Genomic DNA, 26,054 nt, shown 5'->3' with positions numbered 1-26,054 from the left:
TCTGCACCATTTGCTAGGATAATTGCTTGTTAGATGTTTAAGAATTAGAGTTGTGATGAGACATTTCACCCACAAAAGGAGACTCAGAGTAATGTCCAATTGTTTTGTTCTTGGGCCGAGGACGCAGCTCGCTAGTACAGTAACATGTGCAAGGCCCTGGCTTCAGTCTCCCAGCACCATGAAAAACACTTTCCTCAGAGACCTAAAATGACAAAGCACATTTTGAAAATATTGTTAATTTATTTATTCTTTGGCAAACTATATTTTTCGGGGTGTGTGTGTGTGTGTGTGTGTGTGTGTGTGTGTGTGTGTGTGTATACATACCTATATATGCTAAGGGCAAACATATTAATTTCAATTAATTTTAAAGTATAAGCTCTTTGTATTTCATTTTTAAGGTATGTGCCACAGTATGCAAATGGACATCAAAAGGCAATGTTGTGAAGTCACTTCTGTCCTTCTTCCACTATGCAGGTTCTGGCGATCATAATAAAGTTCTCACGCTTGATAGCAAGCACTTTTACCCTCAGACTAGCCAGCCTTGAATATGAAATCCAGTCTCGAAAAAAATCAAATAGTCAATTTTTCTTTTTAAATTAAAAAAAATACTATTTGTTTTCAGTTTATTTGTATAGGAAGCTTCTCGTGGGCCTTGGTACATGTTTAGAGGTCACAGGGGAACTCTGCAAGCCACTTTTGTTCTGTCTGGTAGGTTAGAGAAATCAAACTTGGGACTCAAGGTTGGTGGCAAGAACCTTTATCTTCTGGCCACCTCAATAGCCTCATCTGTTTTCTAAGCTTCATCTACAAGACAGAAGACAAGGAAACCCAGGGTTCTGGCCCACCCCACAAACAAAAGAGGGTCAGTAGTTTCAGAACAAATTGATGTTCAGTAAGCTTCCACATCATTCCCACACCAACACTCTGGAATAATTTATAGTCTGGAAGTCAAAATAAAGTAATCTCTGGGGTTTGGGATTTAACTCAGTGGTGGAGCACGTGTGAAAAAATCCCCCTCCAATGATAAAAGATGCTCCCACACAGTGAAGAAGTGGGGTTATTCAGGTTATAGAGCGTGTGCGAGAGATCCAGGCTGCCCAAGCTACTTTCAATGTTGTTTTACTTCAGGAAAATATTTGATGACAATATTTTCAAACTGCCCATGAAAGAGAACATTTGAAATCTGCGCTACCACCAAAAGCAGTCTGATGCTAGGTTGCTGGAGCCATTACTTTTCTTTTTCTTTTCCTTCTTTCTTTTCCTTCTGACTTACATTCCTGTCATTGTAAAATTCCTGTCATTGTAAAACATGTCTATTGATAAGCTTAGTGGTTAACGTTAAAAGTCAATGAAAATCAAGTCAGGACTGGTCAGGACTTCTGGTGTTCACATCTAGGGTGTAGGGGAAGGTTGGAAAGAAGACAAAGGAAGAGGATCGGGGACAGTTACCTTACTTACTATTTTGTTGCTATGATCTAATGCCCTAAGGAAAGCAACTCAGCGCAAGAGTAAGCTGGAGAGATGACTAAATGGTTAAGACCAAGGACTGCTCTTCTAGAAGGCCTGAGTTTGGCTCCTAGCACCCTTGTTGGGTGGCCCACTTTCATCTGAAAGGTCAGCTTCGGGAGACCCAACACATGTTCTGGTTTCTGACGGCACCTAGGCACATATGGTATGCAATGCACATACACATAAAGAAAAATAAAATTTAAAGACAGAAAGGGTTTATTTTAGCTCACAGCTCAACAGTACCGTTTAATCATTTCAAGGAAGTGAGCCACATGGTTACAGGGTCTGGAGGCTGCTCTTCCCATCAGAAGCCCAGTCAGGATGCATTTTTCTTCAGTCTAAGACCCTTGCCCATAGTATGTTTCTTCACACAATTAACATAGATGTTCCCACTTCAGTTAACCTACTCTAGGTAATTCCTCTCAGAAATGCTCAAAAGCTGAGCTAATCTACATAATTACTCATAGGCACGTGGCTGGGCTTGTGAGGTAAGTGACTGCAGATCCTGTCAAGCTGACAAATAATATTAAACATGACGCAGAGGAATGTGATGTGTCTCCTGACGTACAGTCAGCACAGCATATCTTTTTCTCTTCCCAAATAACAATTTTACTGGTGTACGATGGCGACTAGGTTATTGTATATAAGATGGGTGTGGCTTTTGCAAAATTTTTATGTCACATTTAACTTAGGTGAATCTGTTACAAACACTGTTTTGTGCTATGAGGACACAAGGCCCTTTAAAGTCCCTACAACATCTTTGACTAAAACCAAACTCCTCTTTGAAAACTAGGGACGTAATTCCGATGCTAGCGTTCTTGCACAGTATACTCAGAACTCTGACCTTCACCCTCAGCACTGCATAAACTGGGCGTGGCGGTGCACACTTAACAATCCCAGCACTCTGGAGACTGAGGCAGAAGAATCCAAAATCCAAGATCATCCTCACCTACAAAACAAAATTGAGACCAGTGCCAGCCTAGGTTACATGAGACTGTGTCAAAAAAGAAAAATGTCTCCTTCTCCTCCCAGTGTAACCTCCCCATATGCAGATCTCTTCCCAACTCCTTCCTCAACAGAAGCCCTCACCAAACCAAGTCCATCTCCTTTTAGCTCTCTTCCACTACGGGGTCTCTGAAAAATGTTCCCTCCTTCCATCCAGATCCCCATATCCCTACAAGGTCTAGTTTCAAACCTACAAGAACAAATCATAATGATGGGCTTTGAGGAGAAAGTTTAGAGTTCAGAGTAGCTAACTGAAAAACAAATTAATTCCACATTAGATTTTGTTGATTGCGCCAAACGTCAGTCCCAGATGGACTTCTGGTATGCCAATGCTGTGGACCTGGATTAAACACCTATAAGTACTATCAAAGGCACTAAGACTGCTAACCATGATTTGTAGCATCAACACACTCTTTGCTCTTCTCAAAAATGCACTCACTCAACAAATAAGTATTGAACGCCAGCTGAGACAAGTTACTGCTCAAAATGTGAAAAGATAACAATAGGGAAACGTGTCCTGATCCTCTAGGACCTTTTTGTCTGCTACGAAAGACAGTTCAGTATAATTTGATCAAGTACCTTGAAAATGGAGGATGAAAGATGCCCAGGAAAGCATTCAGAAGGAATGGGCACTGTTGGTGTCACAGCACAGAAGTACGGAGTGGGTGCTGCTGAAGGGGAGGAAGTGTGCCCACAGGACTAGGTTGCAGCTGCTTAGGGAGGGCCTAGAGTGCCACATTCAAGAGTGAAATTTTATTCCTATGTGATTTTTGTAAAAATTGTGTTTTCCAAGAAGCACTCAGGACCCGTGAAAGAGGGGCAGAATCCAAGTGAAAGGTGTCCAGACGTTCTGAAATGTTCATTGTAACGAGCCAGTGGCACATTGACAGACTGTATTTGAGGACGGACATTAGAAGAAAGGTCAATGTTTTCATGCTCTCACCTCATCTTTTTATGATGACCCCTTCCTTCTCTCTCACTGACCTAGCCCTCTGCCTTCCTGGGGGCCCTGAGCAAAAGAAGTGACTGGGTTCTGGGTTTAGAGCCAAGACCAAAAATGTAAAACAGATTCTAAGCTGGATTTAGTGGTACAACTGGGAAGGTAAGGCGGGAGGATCATGAGTTTGGAGCTAACCTGAGCTACACGAAACCTTGTCTAAAAACATAAATCCAGATCTCTATTTCTTTTCTCATAGAATAGATGGGCTTTACTCTGGCCATGGACAACTGCAGAGTCTAACCCCAGTTGTAAGCCCCGTAATTATTTTAAGAGCTGTCACTGTGGCTGTAGCCCTGTAGCAGAATGCTTACCCAAACCCGAGGACCTCGGTTTGATCCTTGACACTGCTTTTCAAAAGAAAACATTTTAGAGACAAGAAGTAAAAGAAATTACATACTCCAATCGACCTAGAAGCCCTACCAACTAAGTCTTATTGGTTTTATTTTATTTTGTTTTGTTTTATTTTAGAGAGGGTTTCATGTAATCCGGGTTGGTCTAACCTTCTGCCTCAGCTTCTAAACTGCTAGCATTACAGGCAAGAGTCATCACATCCCGTGTTTCTGTTATTTCTTTAATGCAAACATTTAACGTTATGGAGACAGAACGAGAACTCTGAGTCAATTCTGGAAAATTCTGTGCTATCAGCACAAGGAAATGGTTCCCCTCTCCTGATGCAACAAAGTACGCCAGGCTTTGAAAAACAGGCATCTGTGCCGTAGTTTTAAACAGAGATAACATCCTTCAGGAGCCTTCCACTTCCTGTTCCCTCTTCTTCCCTCTACTTAGTAAGATAAAGTTTGCCCCCAGGAGTGTGATCCCTACAAAGCCAGACTCAGAAAATGACGTCATTTGGACTTGCCAGAGCACTGCACTTTTAACAGGATTTCAGGACTTCCTTGAGCCAGTCACTCTGTCTGTCTGTCGGCATGTTCATTCGAGGTTGTTGTTTTATTGTTTGGAATTTGTTGGGTTTTTCTTTTCCTTTGACTTTTTTAAAAAATATAAATGGAGCAACCAGTCAACTATCCTAACGCACTTCCGCCTCCCTGAACATATTTGGCAGGGTGACATTGATAGATAGTAGAGTGTTTTTTCTTCCTTCTCTTTTTCCTAATTAGATGAGATTCCCGGAACGTGGAAGAAGTGTCAGAGTTAGAAACTAAACGTCTCTACTTGTATGGCCACGGGTTTTCTGTCTCCAAGTGCCTCTTCTTAAACTTTGTCAGCTCACCCTGACTAGAGAGCAAACCCCAACCGCAGCTAGGGCATTCACACAGGAACACTGAGGGCCTGGTTTGCCCTTCCACTGTGGGCCTGGTTTGTGTGAAGATCGATCAGTCACTTCTGGAATCTGAAATTGTTTTCAATTTACTGGGCAGAAATTCTTAAGACAGTAAGAAGGCACACCTATTCAGTGAGCATATGTGCCTCTTTGGGAAGGGAAAAGAAATCTTGAGAAGATCAAAAGACAGGGGCATCAATGAGTTTCTAAACCTCTTCTTGATAGAGAGGAAAAATATACAAACTCACTGGTTTCTCTGGTGAGCGTGTGATGGTAGGAGAGGGGCAGATTCAAGAATTCCTCACAATTTCTAAGGTTTCCAGGAACTTTATTTAAAGCATTCGTAACTGAGCTTAGAAAGTAAGATAGAAATTACCAAAGGACACTATCATTTTAGTTTAATCTGATAGTTATGTAGTTTACTGTACCTTTTAGCCTCGGATTGAACTCTGGGGGATGGGGGGGGGGGTCTTTGCGGATAACACAGTAGAAGCTTCCGGTTGTTTTCTTTCTGTTAAATCTGTGATTGTCTCCTGCCTTTTATCTCTCTGAAGTCTTCTGAATACTTGTAACCTAAAGAAAGTCGTGTCTTTCTAACTCATGGCTTTTACACACTCGTGCACTAAAAACCACACATCATCAAAAGGCATTTCTACTTAAAATTTAAAATCCCAATGTCTAGAAATTTTCTTTGTAATTAAAAAATATTCAATTCAACTTGATTCCCTAATATCTACTTCCAAAGAGCAAGTAAAAAATTGTTTCCAAAAGATATCCCCCCCCCCAAATTATTTCAAATGCCTTGAACATGTTATCTAGAATTGAACGTTTCAGTCTAAGGGTGATTTATTTTTCTCAGCTGCACGGAAGACCCTTCTAACTGCCGCCACAGCCTCTCCTCCCTCAATAGCCACAATTATTTATCAAGGTAATTTCTGACTGCTGGGGGGGAGGGGTTGAAAGAAAAAAATTACATGTTGTTTTTCAGAAAATAACTGCTTCAAAACAGTATTTTAGGAGGGGGAGGGATTACAGGGTGTGCTTTTTCTCTCTGGTTCCTAGTTGCCCCATGAGAAATGCCTGACTCTCCTGTTGGAAGCTCCTTACTTAGCATTCCGGCTAGTGAGCTGTGTCCCCCTTTTAATCCCAAGGTGACCCTCAGGCCACTTTTTAGGGTGATTTTTATCTCAGGCAGGCAGGAAGAGCATTTGCAGTGTGAAGGCCTTTACAGAGCAGGGCTCTCTACACACGTCCTAAGAAAATCCTGAGACACCATCTTTGAAAAAATATCTGAAGATTGTTCACTCGAGTAAATACTTAAGCCTGCCCTCCCTCGCTTTCTTGGGCCTGTAGCCATATTACTCAGCCTCAAAGAATTCATCAATATTCAGCTGGCTCTCTTAATATGCTGATGTAGCAAAGGGAGTTTAATAAAGAAAGCTGTTGCCATTTTTCTTCAGAAGACCTGTCACAAATTCATCTTTCATCTTGCAGCGCTGGAATCTTCTGGTATTTATGTAGGAAAATTAATGTTTATGTGCAGGAATCCAAACAAACTGACCCACCAGGCCGAACCTTAAAAACCCAAAGAAAGCATCTTACCCCAAGGACACTGGAGCTTTCTGAATGATCTATCTGAGGATTTAGACGCGTGTCAGTCACGCCTGGCTAGTCGGCAAACTTTCAGTCTGGTCCACGAAGAGTAGTGAAGATATTAATAGAAAAATTGTAGGTCCTAATAATAGTTTTAAGTGCCCACCGAAACTATCCACGTTATCCGCCTTGAAAGAGAGAGAGAGAGAGAGAGAGAGAGAGAGAGAGAGAGAGAGAGAGAGAGAGAGAGACTCTTTCCTGAAAAGAAAATCTTGGTCTGTAAAAATCTTTTTGGCTATTTTCTCCCCAACAGTTTTACAGATCCTAAAAGACTCTACCGTCCTGTCTTCTTGCCCCCACCCCCCAAACCCAGAAAGGGAAAAAAAAAAACACACGAAAATAAGCCCAAGTCCTTAGCCTAAGGCCATGCGATTCTAGCAAAAGCAAAGCCTTGAAACTTTGCGATCATTCTCGCAAACTTCGGGATAATGAGATCAACCTCGAAGAAGTTTCACACTAAAATACAGAAATACAGCGAGAGTTGAGCAGCGCAAGAAACTGCAGCGCTGAGCGCCGCGAAATGCACACTCGGTGATTTTAGTATCTGCCTGCCGTTTTCGCGCCTGTGCGCGTGTTTACCAGTTTTACAATTGCCCCCCTTTCTTCCTTGGCACCTGGTGGGTTTTGTTGTAGTTGTTCCAGCTCCCTCCTGCGGTTCCAAACTATCCCGCAAGCCTTCTACCCTCTGAATTAAAACTTAGGCTTGACTCTGGGAGCATGGAGGACCCCCGCAGCCGGCCGGACCACAGCTACCAGCGAGCCGCTCAACTGCTGAATTTTCGCGGATGCCCAGATGTATTCGCTAGTCAGTGGCGCCAAGGAACCCACTAGGTCCCAGACCAGACAAGAGGTGGCTAGAGTAGAGGTTTAGCCAAGAGCTCCTTAGGGGAACAGCATCTCCCCTAGTTCAGAGTCTCCCACGTAGCGCCTTGTGCCCAGCACTCCACCTGCCCCTGTGGCCCCTTCTGGTCATCTTATGGAGACTGGGTCTGTGGCCGCTGCAGGCCAGCGAAACCCATTGCCTTTACAGTCCTAATCTATCTGAATTTGCATCCCACTCTCTCAAAGATTTGTGCCACCCGGACAAGGAGGGAAGAAAGAAGCAGAGTTTATTTTTTTTTTTTTTAGCATCCAGGCTCTATTTTATAAGGGATTTCTCCCAGATTTTTTTTTTTTTTGAGTCTTTCACATAGTTCAGACTGTCCTCGAACTTGCTATGTAGCCAAGGACACCCTTAAACTTCTGTTTCTCCTGCCTTCTCCGAGTGCTGGGCTCTCTACCATGCCTGTTTTTTTCTAGATTTGTGTTGTGACGTTTTGCAAATATACAAGAAAGTTACGAATAAAAGACTATTGACTCTCCACCCGGACTTAACATCATCTGTTAGTTCCTTGAAATTCATTCTCTTCCCCCGGTTCTGAGAGAGAGAGAGAGAGAGAGAGAGAGAGAGAGAGAGAGAGAGAGAGAGTCAGTCAGTGGCATCATTTGAACATCGTGGCCACCCTTACACTTCGTCTCTTTACACTTATGCACAGTTCTTGTAAGAACCTGGACACCCTGCTATTAACTTCAATACCATTCCCATAGCTCCCTAGTAAACAGCGCCTTCCCAAAGGATATCTAGCCTATAGAAGAAAGACTCCCTTTCTTTTCCTACTCCAGACTCAAAACTTAAGTCATAATGACTGTCCTTCTTGGACTGGATGTATATATAAACTGTTGTCCACTGCCTCGGTGTCATGTTCACCCCCAAAGTGGACCGCCAGGACCTAAGGGAGTCCTCTACCTGAGGGAGAGTTTGGCAGAATGGCCAGAGCACAGAAGACTCAACAGAGCCCAGACAAGGATGGGAGCTGAGCACTCTCCTTCTGCAGTCTGAGGGCCCCTTGTTTCCTCATCCTGTTTTAGGCACCCCCAAGAAAAGCAGTCCCAAGCGCCCTGTACCCTCCTGGCAGCCCCGAAGACTTGGGCCCTAGTGATTTTAGAGTGACATTTGTGGCATGGGTCTTTGAGCTGGAGCTTGTGTCCTTGGGTTTGCTTCCCTTCCCCCTTTCCCCTTTCCCCTTTCTCCCTGGTTTTTGTCTCCCTGCACCCGCGGCTACGAGGCTCTGTACGTGGCCACTGCAGGCTCCCCGTGTCCTTCCCGGCCCTTCCTGGCTTCGGGCCAAGGCTGTGGCGCTGAGCGCTCGCACGGCCGCCCCCTCCCCCCTTCCGCCCCGGGGCCTCCGAGTGAGCAGGCGAATGGCTGGGCGGGGCGCGGAACAGCCTGGCCACGCCCCCCGGGCCGGCTTTTTCTAGGGCTGCTGCGGGCCACTGGGCGCTGGCTGCTCCCGCTCGCCTCTTGGGGTGCGCTCAGCTCCAGCCCAACTCCGCCAACTCCGCCAGCTCCAGCATCGCTCCAGCCCGATTCCAGTCCAACTCCAGCCCGGTTCCAGCCCAGTTCCAGCCCGATTCCAACCCAGCTCCGGCCCGGCTCCGGTTCTCCACCACGCCTCTCTGTGAGTTCCTCGCCCCGCGAACCCTAGTTCCCCGCTGTCCGTCCCTCTGTCCCTCGGTGTCCCGCACCACCGCAACCTCGCGCCCTCCCAAGTCCCAGAGATCCGCTCTTCTTCCCTCACAACCTCGCCACACCCCTCCGCCCTTTTTCTCTCCCTGTCCGTCAGTCCGTCTGTCTGTCCGCCTCCCCGCCCGCCTTTTCCTTCCTCTGTCCAGCTTCCCCGGCTTGTTTTCTAGGTCGACGCGACTGAGCAGCTTCGCAGGAAAATCCCAGAAACCTTTGCAAAAAGCTTACAATGAAATTTAAGAAGTTCTACGATTTCGGCGCCATTTTCGAGTGGAGTGAGAGGTGACTTGGGATCTAAAAAAAAAAAGAGGGGGTAAGGGGACCCCTACACTATGACTGTGCTCACTACATACTGTAACAGATGCAGGGATAATTCTGGGGGGGGGGGAGTTCTGCATCGCGCTGGGTGGGGGTGGGGGTGGAAAGTGTGTTCGGGGGTCGGGGTCGGGGGAGTACAAATCTTTAAAATGTCTAGCAAGTGAGTATGGCCGGGGAACTTCTCAGAAAACGGACTGAGAAGAGTAGGGAGGGGTGGGGAGAGAAAAATGAGTGAGGGGCAGCGGCAGGCTGTCAGCCTCGCCAGGGTGGGGAGCAACTAGTTTTGACAGACTGTAATGGGACTTGGGGCGACTCATTTGTAAGCAGTAAAGAATGTCCTGGAAAGAAATGTAAAATTCATTTTACACTATCTCTCCCTAATTAAAACTTTTCAAGGTTGTTTAGTTTTTTCCAGTGTGAAACTCGACATTGGAAAAGTTTGGCTCCAAGGTGCGGACGTGTGCATCGTGTGTTTTGGGTGTGGGGGTGCATGGCATCTGTAACGTTAAAAGACAAACCGTTCTCAACTGGGAAGAGAGGAAGAGGCGTATTCTTTGGCTGTTAAATCATTTGGCCAAACACGTAGCAGTTCTGAAGTGGGTGGGGCCATGGCAACTCTAAAGTATTGATTCTTTGTCTATTGTATCAGCGAATAACCCTCTCTAGAAGTGACCATACGCCTCTTTGTGCTTTCCTTTCGTAAGTAAAGTTAAGCCCAAGGGGAAATACATAAACCGGGGGAGTGAGATGGCTTTTTAGGGATATAAGTCGTTGTAGAGTGCCTGGAAGAAAAGAAATGGATGAAGTAAAATCTAAAGATGAATTTGGTTCCCGTGTATTCGTTAAAAAAATGGTCTAGAAGGACCTTCGTCTCTGACGATGATGTTACTTCGAGCAAACTTTTATTTTTATAAGTAAGCTAAGGAAATGTTAAATTCGGAGGGTCTTTAATCTCTGATGTGACATATTTGTTCCACATATTTGTGTGGAATATAAAATTAAAGTGGGAGAAAGTTACGTATCTTTAAAGTATAATTGTACCTTTACTAAACATGTTTTTTTTTCTCTCCTCTTTTTAAGGGTGACCATCGACTTTTTTCTCCACTGTTCCATGTCCATGTAAAAGTGACTTGTAATATAGCCAAGAAAAGATGGAAATTTTTCGTTTCAACTTAAGGAGTGGGGCTGTTACTATTAATAGCTTTATTTATCATGACCTAAGCAATGCATTTGTTAGCGCTGGATCATAATCTGTTATGTTAGGAATTTTGTACTTAGTTTAACTACAGACTCTGTATATTAATTAATTAATCAATTAATTAGCATAAATTAAATTAGCATTCACTGTACTAGTTTTGAAAAACTGACATAATTTTAAATGCAAATACAGGAAATTTGGCGACATTCAATTTCTGTTTATGTACACAGAATGTATTTTTACTTTCAAAGGCACTATAGTTTTATTGTTTTAGTTATTAGGTCTGTGGTTAAGGACTAAAGAATGTTTTTGTGCTTTCTTGAATGCTTTGTTTAAAGAAGGAAATGAATCAATGTAACTTGTTTCTCACGTGTGTCCATTTTGAAAAGCAACAGTGGGAGCTAAGGAGTTAATCACTAAGGAGCATGCACAGTGCCGGCCATTTCAAGACATGCAGATTTTGGTGGAGTTGCTTAAGAAGGAATGATTTGTATCTAACATCAAGGATGTCATTTACTTAAAGTTCTTGATTTGTGATTTGATGTTGATGATGATAAATGTAAATTTATATATAAATAAGCTTGAATAGCCAGCAGTGTATGAGAACATCCAGGGGTTTCTCATGCTTTGTCCTTAAAAATAACTAAAGACAAGATGTTTACTGTAAGAATGCAAGTCTATCCCATGCCTATAGTATTAGTAAAACCAACTGGGACTACCCAGAGGGATTTTTTTTTTGATTATCGAAATTTCCTTGCATTGATTTCCAATAAATAACCAAAACCCGGGTCAATAAATGAAACTTATACAAGGTAGCAGGATGTTTCAGCAAGACTTTGGAGCTGGCAAGAGTGATCCAGATGTTGCCAAATTGTCTCAGTTTATTTAATCCCACTTTTCATCTGCTATCAGAGGTAAGCGTCTCCCCCACCCCACTATCTGCCATAACCCTGCTTTCCACCAACACACCCTTTGCCTCACCAGCAGATCCTGGAAATCAAGCAAATTTTTAAGAAGTATTAGCTTACAAGGAGTCCACCAACTTGGAGTGCTATGTCCTAAGAGGCGAAACATTGTAATTCTCACCAAGGGGCAGGGCAAACAGGGACTCCCTTCTACTCACAGAGACTTTCTTCATTCGCAGGTACCCCAGAGCGGCCCCCACCCTCGCTGACTCCGAAGGGATGCAGCAGCAATTCATGTTTTGGAGTATTGCCAAGGTTCAAAACATGAAGCGCTGCAACACCCCTTCGTGGGAAATAGAGAGGTGGGGTCCTGCACAACAGACCTGTGTGGGTTCTACTAAAGCAGGTAGGTGGGAGGGGGCGTGTCTATCTCGTCAGTCCAGCCTTACTCTGGCAGGGCCTTAGTGTAGGGAGGGTATCTCTACACAGTTCAAGGGCCAGGGTGGGGGTGACTGCATAGCAAGCACTTGAAGAAGGGACAAGGTATCCTGAACTCAGCCCACCACACCCAGTCGTGCCCTAGCAGCGGGAACAGTACTGCAGTGAGTGTTTGGTGCCCTGGAGTATTGTTTCCGCTGCCTGGGTAAGTCTGGGACTTCCACATGGGCACACCCACCAGGTAAGTTTCAGTGCATCACCTACAGCCTAGGCCCCAATGGGAGGGAGACTCTAGAACAGCCCCAAATTAGAGTTGCCTATCTGTGAATATGTGACTGGGTATGACAGCAACTTTGTTCTTAGCACTTCACTCACTGCCCAGGTAAAAGTGAACCGACTAGGAAAAAAAGCACTTCCTGATCACCTAGTAGACACAAGACAAAACCAAGAAAGTTTGCCTTAAGTCCTCAGCAACAAAATGGGGAGGGGTCCCCCAAAAGGAATAAGAAATGTTCTGGAGGTGGCCAGGAAGGGCAACTTGAGGCAATTCCCATTTCTCTCTGCAGTTCCCACTTAGGGCCAGCATGGAAAGGACTTTAGAGGTTAGCAAAAATTAAGGGGTTCATGGGAGTATCCCTGGATCTCTTCATGCCTTGCTGGTGGGGAACCCCAGTTGGTACACTGTGAAGCAATGGTCCAAACAGGAAGCCCCAGGCTCTGCATTTCTAGTTCCTTTTTATCCTCCTTTCCCAAAGTCATAACACAATTCTACCATGGCGGTGGGGACATGGGGAGACCCTTGTCACTGCCTAGAAGCCTCTGAGAAAATGGCCGCCTTGTGACATCCCAAACTCTGCCGTGACTAATCATGGCACCTCCATTTCCCTGAGGAGCCCTTTGAGCCTGAGGTGAAAAAAAAACAGGTCAAGAGGCGCCTGGGAACTGGAGAAGAGTATTAACTTCTGGAGCAAGACCTTATTTTTCCTGTGAAAATCACTTTACATAATCTGGAGTATGGGCATGTAAAGGACTATTGGAAAATGAGTGTGGATGAAATCATGCTTCTTTGTCTTATTAAAAAGAAATAAAATACACGTACACACACCCTTCTGGTCTGTATGAGCTGCCTTGTGATCTTCCCCAGGGACTGGGTGCAGGCCCCCATAAAATTTACAGTTAGAGGAGGCCTTGTGAGCCTGGGAGTCTAGTTCTAGCCACCAAATGCCTTTCTCCCAGACTCCCTTGCGTTTGAACAATATGTGGGAGGTGGTTTCGGTCCCTTTGGGCCCCCAAGGACCCCCGGGCTCCCAGGAGCACTGAGACCCCTTTGAACTTCAGCCAAGCCATGCCCCCCCCATCTCTTCCTTGGCTTCTTGAAGCCACGCCCCCAGCTCCTGCCCCACCCCTCCCCTTGGCAGGGCCCCTCTGGCCTGGAATCCCGGGACAAATGGCTAACAGGTTCAGGCGCCCGCGTTCCTATGCACAGGGTTGGAGGAGGGGCACTTTGAGACTCCCTATTCTCCCTCACCAACTTCCCTTTCCACTGTTCAACAGGGTTTTGCCTTATGCCAGAGGAAGAGCGCCAGGGCGCACTGAAGGCGCCCACTCATCCAGAAGGATCTGGCCTGCGCCATCTGGCTGCTTCCAGTGGGTGCCTGCAAGACTCAAGTGAGATTCAGGTGGGTTGGGGACTTTAGGGCAGAGAACAGAGAAGTAAATGATCCAGGTTTAAAGCCATTGACTTTCAGAATCTAAGATTAGTCCAAGGTGCCCAAGGGCGCCAAAAGTGAGTTCATCCACCCAGCACCTGGCTGCGTGGTGCCCTTTTCTCATTTGAAATGCTCTTCGCACCTTTATTTGCCCAGTTGAAGTTATGATGTGCTTAGATTTTCTTCCAAGGGCAAAATGTGACTAAAGCCATATTTTAGCCAAACACTTCTATGTCAATTAAGAAGATGGCTATTCGTTCCAGATTATAAATTCTCTTTAACAACTCCCTAAGGGGTTCTTTGAAATTGTTTTTTCAAACGTTGCTAAATGTGCATCATAATGTGTGGGAGACTTGTATAAAGTGATTCAATTTATGGTCGGCTGATTAATTGATCCTCGGTTACCACATTCAAAGAGGCACCTCTCCATTGTTTTCTTGAGTTTCCCCCCCCCACACATGTTATTTGTTAGTGAGGAAGCTGTGTGCACGTGGCATTGTATAAAGTTTATTAGACAGACATGGCTCTTAAATCTATGAAAAGCTTAGCCTAGCTCTAAATCTAAACTTTGACATTTCTATAAGTTGTAGGACAAGATATTCAGGTTATTATTATACACTAGAATTGAACATAATTTTGTAACAATTTTAATAACAGGAATACTTCTGACGGCTTCTTCAGCTAGCAGTACTGGTTTGGGTTTTTTTTCTCATTTTTTTTCCAACAAGGGAACACTGCATCAACAATCTTGGGGATGTGGACACAGAAGAGTCCTATTTCAAGAAAGTATAATCATCTTTCAAAAACTGTAATTTATATGCATTTTACCACACTAGATATTGAAAACCACCCAACTAGGGGGTACAGTAAAATCAATCACTAGTATAATATTGTATGTCTTTTTAAAATGTTACTGGAAAGCGTTTTATGATCTGTAAGTCAAATAATCCGGTCCCGCCATTTCATTCTTCCTGCAATTCCCCCAAATCCAGGCTCCTTTGTTCCAGTTGGCATGGAAACTTGTTTTTTCCACCAAATGAGTCAGTCATGATAGGAGTGTCAACTGATTTGAGCAGATGTGTGTCAATGTTACTTGGAAAAACTAGATGCCAATAACCAGGGCCACAGAAGAAGTCAGTGAGTGTAACTGTGTAAAGCATTTATGCGTGCACACAGACAAGGAAAAAAGTTGTCTCCTAAACGGAAAACATTTGGATATACTCCAGTGCTGGGAGACCAAATAATTGTATGTTGCTTTTGATATCCACTAATATGGGCAATGGTCCAATTAAACAAAAACCCAATAAGGACTTTGCAATGCCCATTATTTGGTGGATTCTTCTGAAGCACCTGTCAGTCCACGGAGGCATCACCAGAGATGCTTCTGGACAATGGGAAAATAGATCTCTAGAAATTAATGTTACCTTGTCCAAAAGCATCTCTGGTGCTGCCAGAAGTTTATCTGTTCATATTTATTTAGAGCTATTGTGTAACTCTTAAACGAAACACAGTACGTATACATCAATCATATCAAATATGTAACTCCCTGGTCCAGTACAGCCTGCCTTATCTCACCCATTAGTACCTGTTCATTGAGCTAGGATCTCCTGGCTCAGCCCTAATATTTCACCTATCTGTTTCCCATCCTGGGTCCTCCTCAAGTTTAAAGTGGCTTAGAGCCTTGTGGGAGGAGCCTCGAAAGACTTCCACTTCCTGTGGTCCCTTGACCTGGAGCACTCCCCTTGAGCTCTTGAGCTCTGTCATGGAGCAACTGGTAGAAAGTGGAAAGGGGACCCTGGCTCTAAGTCACAGGCAGTGTTGGGGGCTGGGAATACTTTGCAGCCTGATTTTCCTGAGACAGTGCCCTTTTGGGTCTTTTCTACCCCTCCCCCATGCCCACTCTGCAGGGTGAAGGCAGAAGTTTTGTGCCCTAAAAACAAAATCCTCATCTCAGCACTGGCCTTCGTTTCTTCTGTTCACAGTTTTGCTGTTTCTTTGTTTCGTTGTGCCTCTATTTGTGTCACACTGTGAAATGTTACTCTCTAAAAGGTCTTTAAGGGTCCTGGGAGACACAGAAATTTGAAGTTCCACATGCAAGGATCTCAGACGTCTCGGGGATCATCATGTCACGAGATACCACTGCGCACTTGTGACAGATTGATAACTGAAAGGTCTGGGAGCCACTCCTCTTCCTAAGAATAGGTGGGGTGAGTACTACAGAGAGGAGAGGTCAGGAGGGGAGTGGGCCCTAAGCAAAGAGGAAAAGGTTGCCATGGAGTGGGGGAGGGTATGGGTTGTGTTTTTATAGAAGAATGAGAAGAGTTTTATTAATTTGCATTCCTATTCAGTCCATCGAAGCCTAGACAGGGCATGTGGTTTTATATATAGGCTAAAATATTAAAACGTCTTTTCCTCAAACAAGGAATGCATGGGCTATAAGCTTTAGAGAGACGGGTCAACTTTAAAATATGGAGTCATATAAATACGCATGAAGAGATATACAAGCCACAGAAAGTCACAGAAAATGAAAAAAATCTTTTCACGATGTTTATTACTATTTATTTATTTATTTATTTATTTATTTATTTATTTATTTATGAGACAAGATCTTATGTCACCCAGGTTCAAACTTGTGTAGCGGAGGCTTGCCTTGAATTTCTTCTCCTGATTCCCCTTCCCAAGTGCTGGCATTATAGGTAGATGCCATCAAACATGGTTGCAGGGTGGTTTTGGCTCCACTAATTTGCTCGTGCCGACTTTGACCTCATTCTGGAGGCTTGCCGGGAGGAATCTGAATCTGTGGCTCATTTGCCTCACCTTCTATGTTACCGTGGTTACCACCTCCCTTCACTTCAGCAATTCTGAGGATAAAATGACTAACAATAAAGGGTTGCATAAATAAAATATGCTTTTCTAAGACGATGTGATAGGATGCTATCATTAAGATTAATATTTCTGAAAGTAATTTCTGTGACATAAAGATATGTCACAAACACTGAGAAAAGCGCTTAGTGATAAACATGCAAAATATTTTCTTCTCTGTTTTAATTTTACATGCACAGGATCAATATACAGATAGAAGACTAAGAGAATAGATCAAAATATTATAGTTATCTCTCAGTTGTGCTTTAATGTTATTGAACACATATGCTGGAGACTGGGGGCGTGGTTGAATGCTAGAGGAAGGAGAAAGGCAAAGCCAGATGCTGAACTATTTTTGCGATGTGTTCCTAATATGTACTATGAGTGTATTGGGGACGCTTCGCATTCATGGTTCTGCATCAGTCATATGGAGTGAAGACAGTTACCTCCGAGCTGTAGCCCCACTAAAGAGAGATGCGGAGCTGTTTTTGCGATGTGTTCCTAATGTGTGCTACAATTATATTGGGAACATTTTGCATAAATAGTTTTACATCGACACACAGGCAAAGGTTGGAAGAAAGAAGCTGCAAATCTAAGCCTAGTTACTTAGAGTTTGTTTTTGTAATAGGAATCAGATACGGAATTCTTTTTGCAGTATGTTCCTGTATAAGAACATAAGCGTATTGGGAACATTTGGCATACATAATTTTGTATCAATATATGGGGAGGGAGACTAGGATGAAACATGACAAAATTTTAACAGCACTTAAGTGTCTGGTATTACAGGTGATGTTTATTGTTCTTTTTATATTTTTATTGTTTTTTATCAATTATTGTATAAACGAAATGCTTTTCTATTATAGCAATAATAAAACTTATTTAATTTTAGTACCAGAGTCTACATTGATTTTGGGGGGTGGAGTGGGAGTTGAAACAAGGTCACCTAACGGAACTAACCATGGCCATAGCCTCACTGTATAGTGAGGCTGGCCTCAAACTCATAGAGACCTAGCTGCCTGCCTCTGCCTCCCAGAGGGCTGAGATTAAAGGCATATGCCACTATGCTTGGCTTTACACTATTTTTTTTTTAAATCATAAACTCCTGACCCATGTATGGGGGAAGATTTCTATGCAAGCAGTGGTGGGCTTAGAACATATTTTCCAACCCGTCAAGGAAAAGCCTACAGGACCTCCATAGGGTCTGCACTCCATACAAATATGTGCTTAAAAGACTCAAATACCCTTTTTTAAAAAATTGTATTTGAGTTCTGGGGAGGTAGATCCGTAGGAATCTAACTGAACTGGGGAGCCCCAGGACCCGTGAGAGTCCTTGTCTCAACAAACAAGGTGGGGAGCTCTTGAGGAATGATACCTGAGGTTGACTTCTGGCCTCTATGCATTCACACATGTGTACAGGTATAACAGTTACACACAGAAACACAAAAAGAAAGAAATGAAATAAAAATACAACAGTACCAGCCTGGTGTGGTAGCGGAAGCACTAATCAGAGCACTCAGGAGCCTGGGAGAGGAAGTTTGCTGGAAAGACTGAGCCGAGCCTGAACTACAGAGTGAGACCCTCTCTCAAACCTCTGGATCCACACAGAGTAATGCTAGTGACTGCCAAGCAGACGGCTGCAGCTTATCTAATCAAATACAGAGAGAGTCGAAAGGGGCTCATTTTCTCCCCAAAGCAATTCAGGAAGGTGGCACTTGGATGATTGCTCCTGGCCTCAAAACACACTGGCTAGTTTGGGAAATGCCTGAGCCAGGGAAAGCCCTTCCAGAAAGCCCACTTTCAGGGACTATGGATGCCAGCAACTGGCTGGAGTCCTCTCTACTGCTCATCCATCCAAATCCGTGGATGTGGTGTACAGGAGACCTCCCAGTTCAGCTTTCCCTCTTCTTTCCTAGTAAGAGAGATGGAACCATAGCTGGTGACATAGCACACCCATAGTTTCACTGGTTCCTCTCAGGGGGATTTTGCTACTGTTGCACCATCTTATTTACATGTGTGGGTATGTGTGGCAGAAGGAGGGATGTGTGCTCTGACCCACTTGTGGACACCAGAGGACAACATGTGGGAGTCAGTTCTCTCCTTCCACCATGTAGATTCCTGGGATTGAACACAGGTCCCCTGGTTTAAGGGCAGGCTGCATTACCCACTGAGCCATCTTGCTACTCCTTCCCAAAGGCTTTATTCCTGTTTCTCAAATTTGAAACATTAGAGGAGGAACTAGAATCCCACTCTGGGCCTTTTATAAGCACTCCAGGAAAACTTCCCCCAAGAGGTAAAGCATTGTAGCAAAGTCCATCTATTCCTTCAAGCAGACCTAGTGCTGTGGGGGAGAAGCAGCCATTCACAATGGTACTGGGAGAGCATTCATCCCACAGTGCCTCTTGCCCCACCCGTCTGCTTTGGAGCAACCACACAGCCAGACATATCCTTGGCAATGGGTTTTTCAAAAACATTTGACTCTGCCACATTTAGTTAGAACATTTTTCCTGGGCCCCCTCGCTCTGTACAGGGAAGGGAGGACAGGAGAGAAATGGGAGTTAAAGTGAAGTTGAGCCAGAGAGACCTTGGATGCACAAATCCGTGTGGTAGAAAGCAGAATCAGCAGGCCCTTGTGATCTTCTATGGCAAGCCCAATCTCACAGAAAATGTCCTTGTACCCTAAATGATCAAAGCGACCTCCTCCTGTGTGAACCTCACTCTGGTCCTTGCTAGGCAAGGATTCTGGAAAGGGAGGAGAGACAAGGTGGGACCGTTCCTGAAAAAGGAACTCTCACCTCTAGGGCCGAGAAACTAAGAACTCCATCAATTTAAGCACTGGGCTTCAGGCCCTCTCATTTGTCAGTGGACTAAAGTGGAGACTCCAATTTCTGAATCACAGAATATCCTAGAATTTGGCGGATGGAGACAGCTTGCCTCCTAGTTGGGAGGATGCCAAGCCGCTCCGGGGTGGGGGTGGTGCAGAAGGAGGGAGGGCTTCCCTTTCTAACAAACCAGTCCTCCCTCCGTGCTCAGAAGAGGAAATGCAGTTGCAGAGAGAGGAAATAACGCCCAGAGAGGTCATGCAAAGAATTGGTGGCCAACTTGAGTCTTGATCTTTAGGCCTCTTTCTACTATAATACACTGGACCCAAAGGACAAAGGGGTGACTTTAGAAGATACTGGGGAGCATGTGAGACTTGAGGGACACCTTCAAAGGTGGGTGGGGCTGGAAGGGGCAGAGAGTATGAGGGAGTGAATTTCAAGCAGAGGAAAATGACAGGGGCACAGGCAGAGGCAGGAACAGATGGCTTCTGTCACAGAACAGTCAGGAGCGTCTGGAGGAACCTGTCAAGGACAAATCCAGCTTCCAAATTCAGGCTGGGCTATACCCTGAGGGTGGAACTGGATCTTGGGGAGTGAGGAGTGCAAAATGCCCCCAGAAAACGGATGGTGTGAATTCCCACGGCACGGACTGGATTTAGTAGTGAGAAATTTACAGCAGTTTCTCTATTCAAAGGAAGACAGATTTTTAAAAAAAAGGCTAGGCTTTCAAAGATGATTTCCAACTTTTCTATTTGTCTTGGGTTCCTTGGGGCTCCTCCCAGGCCAGCCTCATCCCAAGGGGGGAATTCATGCACCCGACTCCAGACATTTGGTTTTCCATCTGTTACTGCTGCCAAGACTCTAGCCTCCGGGTCTTCTAACAGTTTGGAAGGGGGGCTATTTGCCTTGGTGAGATATCCCTCCCCCATCATAATCATGAGACTCTGGGAGAACTGTCAATCACAGTAAATAGTCAAGCCTCTCCCACAGGATTCCAGCAGACAATCTTCGCAGCTTTTCCTTTTTCTATTGATTGGACTAGAACCAGTTCATGTTACCCTAGCCTAGCTAGTCAGAGAACTTGCTAGGAATTGTTGTTGTTGGTGGTGGTGGTGGCGGTGGTGGTGGTGGCAGTGGTGGTGGTGGCGGTGGTGGTGGTGGCGGTGGTGGTGGTGGCGGTGGTGGTGGTGGTGGCGGCGGTGGTGTTGCTGCTGCTACTGCTGTTTTGAAGATTTTGAAACCCGGTCTCACAATGTAGGTCTGGCTGGTCTTGAACTTACTGTTTAGACCAGGCTGGCCCCAAACTCAGAGATCCTCCTGCCTCTGCCTCTCAGTGCTGGGGTTAAAGGCCCAAATCACCATGCCTCTCAATTTGTATCTTTCAATTAAATACTGAGTCAGAGAGTCTCCTTTTTTGGCAGTTTTTAAGTGTAGAACTGTATGTAGAAGAACGCTCCTTCACATCTCCGAGTTCTTGCCTGTTTCCTCTTTTACAGAATGAGGATTTGACAAAGTGGCCTATCTATCTCACTTACCACCACAGGACACCCAGAAAGACAAATGACACAGAGGACAGTGGGAGTGATAGAGGCTAGAGATCCGAGAGGGAGGGAGAGAAAGCAGAGAGATGAATTAGGAACAAGAGAGGGAAAATGGGGGAAAGGGAGAAACTGAGTCCCTAGACAGAAGCTACCCTGTTATTTGTCTCTGTCAGTTGCTACAATGTGTTTTAGACTTCTTTTAAAAACTACCTTATTTGTTCATTCAACAAGCATAACCACCATGCTCTCCTATCCATGGACTAAGCAGGTTGGTCTTGCTTAACTTCTCAGGTCAGGAAAGTTCAGGGTGTATATATAGCTGTAGTGCGTACCACCAAGCACTTTCTGAGTGGCAGCTCCATCCTGGGTCCAAATATTGAAAGAGACCAAGGAGTTCTTTCCAGACCTGCTTTCCTGCCACATAAGGGATACATCGAACAGTGTTGCCTGTCAAATTATGAAAGATTTGCTACTCTAACGACAACCAAGAAACAATCTCTGGCTGAAAATTGCCAAGAAGAATCACCCTTTCCTTCTAAATGTCCAGATCTGAAACCATCCCTGTTCACTGTCAGTAATAATCAAAAGGCCAAAGAATTTTGTTTTGGTGGTTGAGAGGCTTTTTAATTTTTAAAAAAGAATTATTTTATTTTTGGCTGCTTTTGCCCACATATATGTATGTGCATCACATATATGTATGGCTCCTGCTGAGGTCAGAAGAAGCCATTGAATCCCAAAACTGGAGTTACTGATGATCACCACATGGCAGTTGGGAACAAAACCCAGGTCCTCTGGAAGAGCAGTAAGTGCTGTTAACCATTGAGCCATTTTTCCAGCTCCTTGTTTGTTTTTTAAATTACACTTGTTATTAAATTTTGTTGTGTGTCAAGTGCATGAGTGTGCATAAGGCACTTGCGGAGGCCACAGAAGAAATCTGAGGGGTTCTTCTTCCTCCTCCCATCACTCACTCAGGAGACTAACCTCAGCTCCTCAGGCCTAATGCTAAAAGACTGGAGTTTGGGGTACTTTGATTTGCTCAATATTTTGTTTTTGTTTTCAGATTGATTTTTATTTTTAATTATGTACTTGTGTGTGTGTTTGTGTGGGTGAATGCACGTGAATGCAGGTGTCTGCAGAGGCTAGAGGCAGCAGATCCCCCAAGAGGCTGGAGTTACACGCAGTTGTGAGCCACTCTCTGTAGGCTCTAGGAATCGACTTCTAGTCCTCTGCTAGAGCAGCTTTGTGCTTAAGCCTTCGAAGTCTCTCCAGCCCCTCTTTTTTGGTTTTTATTTTAAAGACAAGGTCTTGATATATAATTCAGGCTGGCTTTGAACTGTTTATGTTGCCCAGGCTTCCATCCAACTCAACCTGGGCCCAGCATCCCCAGTGCTGGGATTACACGCATACTGTGCCAACTCTTAGTGTTTGTTTTCTGAATTCTTTTGCACCTTTTGGATTATTTTGGGTTTTGTCATGTTTTTACTTTTTTTTTTCTCTGAAATGGAGTCTCCCTTTGTAACTTAGGTCAGCCTTAAATGCGTGACCCTTCCACTTTAGCATCCTAAATGTTGGGGTTACATTTCTGTTTGCCCCATGCCTGGCTCTGATTGCTTCAGCTTTTGCAATGCCTCAATGAAGAGGATGGCATACATAAACCAAGGTCCTTTCGGTGAAAATTGGTTGGGAATGAAAATAAGATCCTTCCAGGAAATAGTTCATACACAGTCTTCTTCCCCTCTCTTGTTTGTTCATTGTGTTTCCTAGTTCAGCCTTCCATCTTCCTGCTCTGTCTTCTTACTTGTCCCTTGAATGGTGCAATTGTTGACTGTGTTCACTCTGGAGACTTCCACCTTTGTCCATCTGCATGTAAAGTCCTTATGCCACTGTGGTGGTTTGCATACACTTGGCCCAGGGAGTGGCACTCTTAGAAGGTGTGGCCTTGTTGGAGTAGGTGTGTCCTGTGGGCATGGGCTTAAGACCCTCACCCTACTTGTCTGGAAGTCAGTCTTCCACTAGCACCCTTCAGATGAAGATGTAGCCTGCCTGGATACTCCCATGTTTCTGCCTTGTGATAGTGGACTGAATCTCTGAAACTCTAACCCAGCCCCAATTAAATGTTGTCCTTTATAAGACTTGCCCTGGTCATGGTGTCTCTTCACAGCAGTAAAACCCTAAGACAACCAGTAACAGTAAAACACTACCTGGAAGAAATTTGTCCAGTCCTTGCCCCTGTCCATTCACTGTCAAGGACCCAGTCAAGTACTGCCTTCTACTGAACACCGTTTTATCCACCTGCACCCACACTGGACCCCTTCTGAGCTTCTGCCACATGCCATGACTAATCACATGTTGAGAGTATGCAAATGTTTTCAAAATTGTTCTGTGTCTTCAGTAGGACGATTCACAGCTGCCCAAAGGGCCCATTGATAGGCAAAGACACAAAATAATTACACAATGGGAAATTATTCAGCCTTGAAAATTACTAAGGGCTGGGGAGATGCCTCTGTAGGTAAAGTCCTTGCTCTGCAAGCATAAGGAGTCAAGATCTACAGAGCCCATGTGAAAAACTGAGTGCTACTATGCATGTCTGTAATTCCAGCACCAGAGAGACAGACAGGAAAAGCTCAGGACTGGCTAGTCAACCAATCTAGCTGACTAGCTGAGATCCAGGTTCGTGTACTCACATGAATGTATACATATGTATCAACCCCTCCCCCCTGCCAGACAGCTATGATTTAAGCCAGAAATGGTGATGCAATGCATCCATGGGACCAAGGCAAGAAGACTGAGCTCCAGGCCAATTTAAACTATGCAATGAGTCCCTGTCAAAATAAAAGGAAGCACACGTGTACATGCGCACACACAATGGTGCTTGCATTGCACGTTGAGCAGTAGAAAGTAGGGAATTCAAATGCTTGAATTACCCTAGATGCCTAGAACACAGAAACTCAAGACAGATGATCAAAATGTGAATGCTTCACTCCTTCTTTAAAAGGGAACAAGAATACCCTTGGCAGGGAATAGAGAGGCAAAGATTAAAACAGACACAGAAGGAACACCCATTCAGAGCCTGCCCCACATGTGGCCCATACATATACAGCCACCCAATTACACAAGATGGATGAAGCAAAGAAGTGCAGGCAGACAGGAGCCGGATGTAGATCTCTCCTGAGAGACACAACCAGAATACAACAATTACGGAGGCAAATGCCAGCAGCAAACCACTGAACTGAGAATAGGACCCCCGTTGAAGGAATCAGAGAAAGAACTGGAAGAGCTTGAAGGGGCTTGAGACCACATATGAACAACAATGCCAAGCAACCAGAGCTTCCAGGGACTAAGCCACTACCTAAAGACTATACATGGACTGACCCTGGACTCTGACCTCATAGGAAGCAATGAATATCCTAGTAAGAGCACCAGTGGAAGGGGAAGCCCTGGGTCCTGCTAAGACTGAACCTTCAATGAACGTGATTGTTGGGGGGAGGGCGGCAATGGGGGGAGGATGTGGAGGGGAACACCCATAAAGAAGAAGAGGGGGAGGGATTAGGGGGATGTTGGCCCGGAAACCGGGAAAGGGAATAACATTCGAAATGTAAATAAGAAATACTCAAGTTAATAAAAAAGAAGTAGGGAATTAATCACTAATGAGTCTAGAGTCTAGTTGAGATGTCAATTTTGAAAAGAATAGCAAATGTTATGCTAAGTGTCTATCATTATTAATTTTAAAATTCAAAATCTTCCACAGAGAGTAATCACTATAGTTGAGGGGAGCAGCTCTGTGGAGGCTCACACCTAGCATCCCAGAATTTGTGAGGCTGAGACACGGGGATTTCCAGAAGTTCCAGAAAAGCCTGGGCTACATTGTGAGTTTCAGACATTGGTTTGCCCAGGAAGACTCGAAAGAAAGAAAGAAAGAAAGAAAGAAAGAAAGAAAGAAAGAAAGAAAGAAAGAAAGAAAGAAAGGAAGGAAGGAAGGAAGGAAGGAAGGAAGAAAGAGAAAAAAGTAAAGGATAGGGTGAGCTAGTGAGGTGACCCAGAGAGGCGACTAAGGGCATTTGCTGCTAAGCCTGATGACTTGACCTTGGGACTCATAGGATGAAATGAGAGAACTCACTCCTTTAAAGTATCCTCTCCCTTCCACACTGTTTTCTTTTTATCATTTTATTTCTTTACATTTCAAATGTTATCCCCTTCCCAGCTACCCCTTCACGAACTCCATCCCATCCCCCTCCCCCTCCCATTTGCCTCTATGAGGGTGCTCCTGAACCCACTCACTTACCCACTCCCGCCTCACCCCTCTAGCATCCCCTATCCCCTCCACATTCTTTCCATGTCATGCGCACACCTGTACACATAGACACACAACAATAATAATTTTTATTATAATTTTTTCACAAAACCTTTTCAGCATATGAAATTTTATAGCACACACAAGCCCCTAGATTTGGTACCATTCTTTGTTCAAAAACCCAGAATCTTTCATGTGATAAGCAAGTGCCCTACCACTCAGTTATGCTTCCAACCAATGTGTCTTTCTAACTCTCTTTTTCCTTTCTTTTAAACAAGCTCTTGCTCCTTAGTTGAGGCTGGTCTCACAGTCACAGTCCTCCTGCCTCAATCTCCTCAGCCTTGGAATTATAGGCCTATACCACCATGTCAAGATGTAAATTGCTTTTCTAACCTCCAACAATGACTAATGAGCCGGGTGTTGTTTTTAGCTTATCCTTCTGCTGCAACAAAATGTTCCAGGTTCTTCTTGCATGCTTCTTGACCCCGACCTTGAATTAGCCATTTGTCCAAGGAGCCCTGTTGCTAGCAGTGGGAAAGAATGTTTCAGGGTCACAATGCAGACCTTGCGTCTCATATTTCAAGCTCCAAGCTTGCTTTGCTTTCTGCCTTGCAGTCTCCTCTCTCCTACTTTATTTTCCCCTTGCCCTCTCTTCTCCTGCTACACAGGCTAAATGCGTATTCCTACTTAGCGTGCATCGTAAGCACCACAGGAGTGAAGACCGAATGTGGCTTCGCTGCTGACCCTGCTCACTGACATTATCTCCACTACCTACAACAGTTGTTGGGAGATGCAGTTCAATGACGGAAGACATATAAGTTCACAGATGACAAAATAACAGCCATAATAAAATGAGGGTGTCAGGAAGACTTTGAAGTGCTCTGATCTCCTGATCTATCTCTCTAGAACCCCTTTACATTTTTAATACTGTCACCGTCTTACTTCATTTATTAACTTTTAA

The 26,054-nt window shown here is 44.5% G+C and overlaps 1 long non-coding RNA gene and 6 other non-coding genes across 9 annotated transcripts; all 7 read left to right on the top strand.

Moving 5' to 3' along the window:
• The first annotated feature begins 8,726 nt into the window (after positions 1-8,726).
• Positions 8,727-12,975, top strand: LOC102550366 (uncharacterized). 3 transcript variants are annotated; one of them, XR_597824.4, is made up of 4 exons: positions 8,727-8,947; positions 9,183-9,294; positions 9,727-9,780; positions 10,411-12,975. It is a non-coding gene; the product is annotated as an uncharacterized LOC102550366 (long non-coding RNA). The 3 variants fall into 3 exon arrangements; XR_005498281.2 differs by lacking the exon at positions 9,727-9,780 and having other exon boundaries at positions 8,729-8,947; XR_005498282.2 differs by lacking the exon at positions 9,727-9,780 and having other exon boundaries at positions 8,745-8,947; positions 9,183-9,325.
• On the top strand, positions 11,694-11,788 carry Mir322 (microRNA 322). The gene has a single exon (NR_031768.1). It is a non-coding gene; the product is annotated as a microRNA 322 (primary transcript).
• On the top strand, positions 12,009-12,079 carry Mir503 (microRNA 503). Its single transcript, NR_032138.1, has one exon. It is a non-coding gene; the product is annotated as a microRNA 503 (primary transcript).
• Positions 12,739-12,819, top strand: Mir351 (microRNA 351). The gene has a single exon (NR_031796.1). It is a non-coding gene; the product is annotated as a microRNA 351 (primary transcript).
• A 2,705-nt stretch (positions 12,976-15,680) lies between the features above and the next one.
• On the top strand, positions 15,681-15,759 carry Mir542 (microRNA 542). The gene has a single exon (NR_032122.1). It is a non-coding gene; the product is annotated as a microRNA 542 (primary transcript).
• Positions 15,760-16,788: 1,029 nt separating this feature from the next.
• On the top strand, positions 16,789-16,857 carry Mir450b-1 (microRNA mir-450b-1). Its single transcript, NR_128678.1, has one exon. It is a non-coding gene; the product is annotated as a microRNA mir-450b-1 (primary transcript).
• Positions 16,858-16,911: 54 nt separating this feature from the next.
• Positions 16,912-17,002, top strand: Mir450a1 (microRNA 450a-1). Its single transcript, NR_031951.1, has one exon. It is a non-coding gene; the product is annotated as a microRNA 450a-1 (primary transcript).
• Positions 17,003-26,054: the final 9,052 nt, after the last annotated feature.

The sequence above is a fragment of the Rattus norvegicus genome, chromosome X, assembly GCF_036323735.1.
Source record: "Rattus norvegicus strain BN/NHsdMcwi chromosome X, GRCr8, whole genome shotgun sequence".
NCBI lineage: Eukaryota > Metazoa > Chordata > Mammalia > Rodentia > Muridae > Rattus > Rattus norvegicus.
The sequence above is the reverse complement of the archived record's forward strand: the minus strand, read 5'-3'. Positions and strand labels throughout refer to the sequence as shown.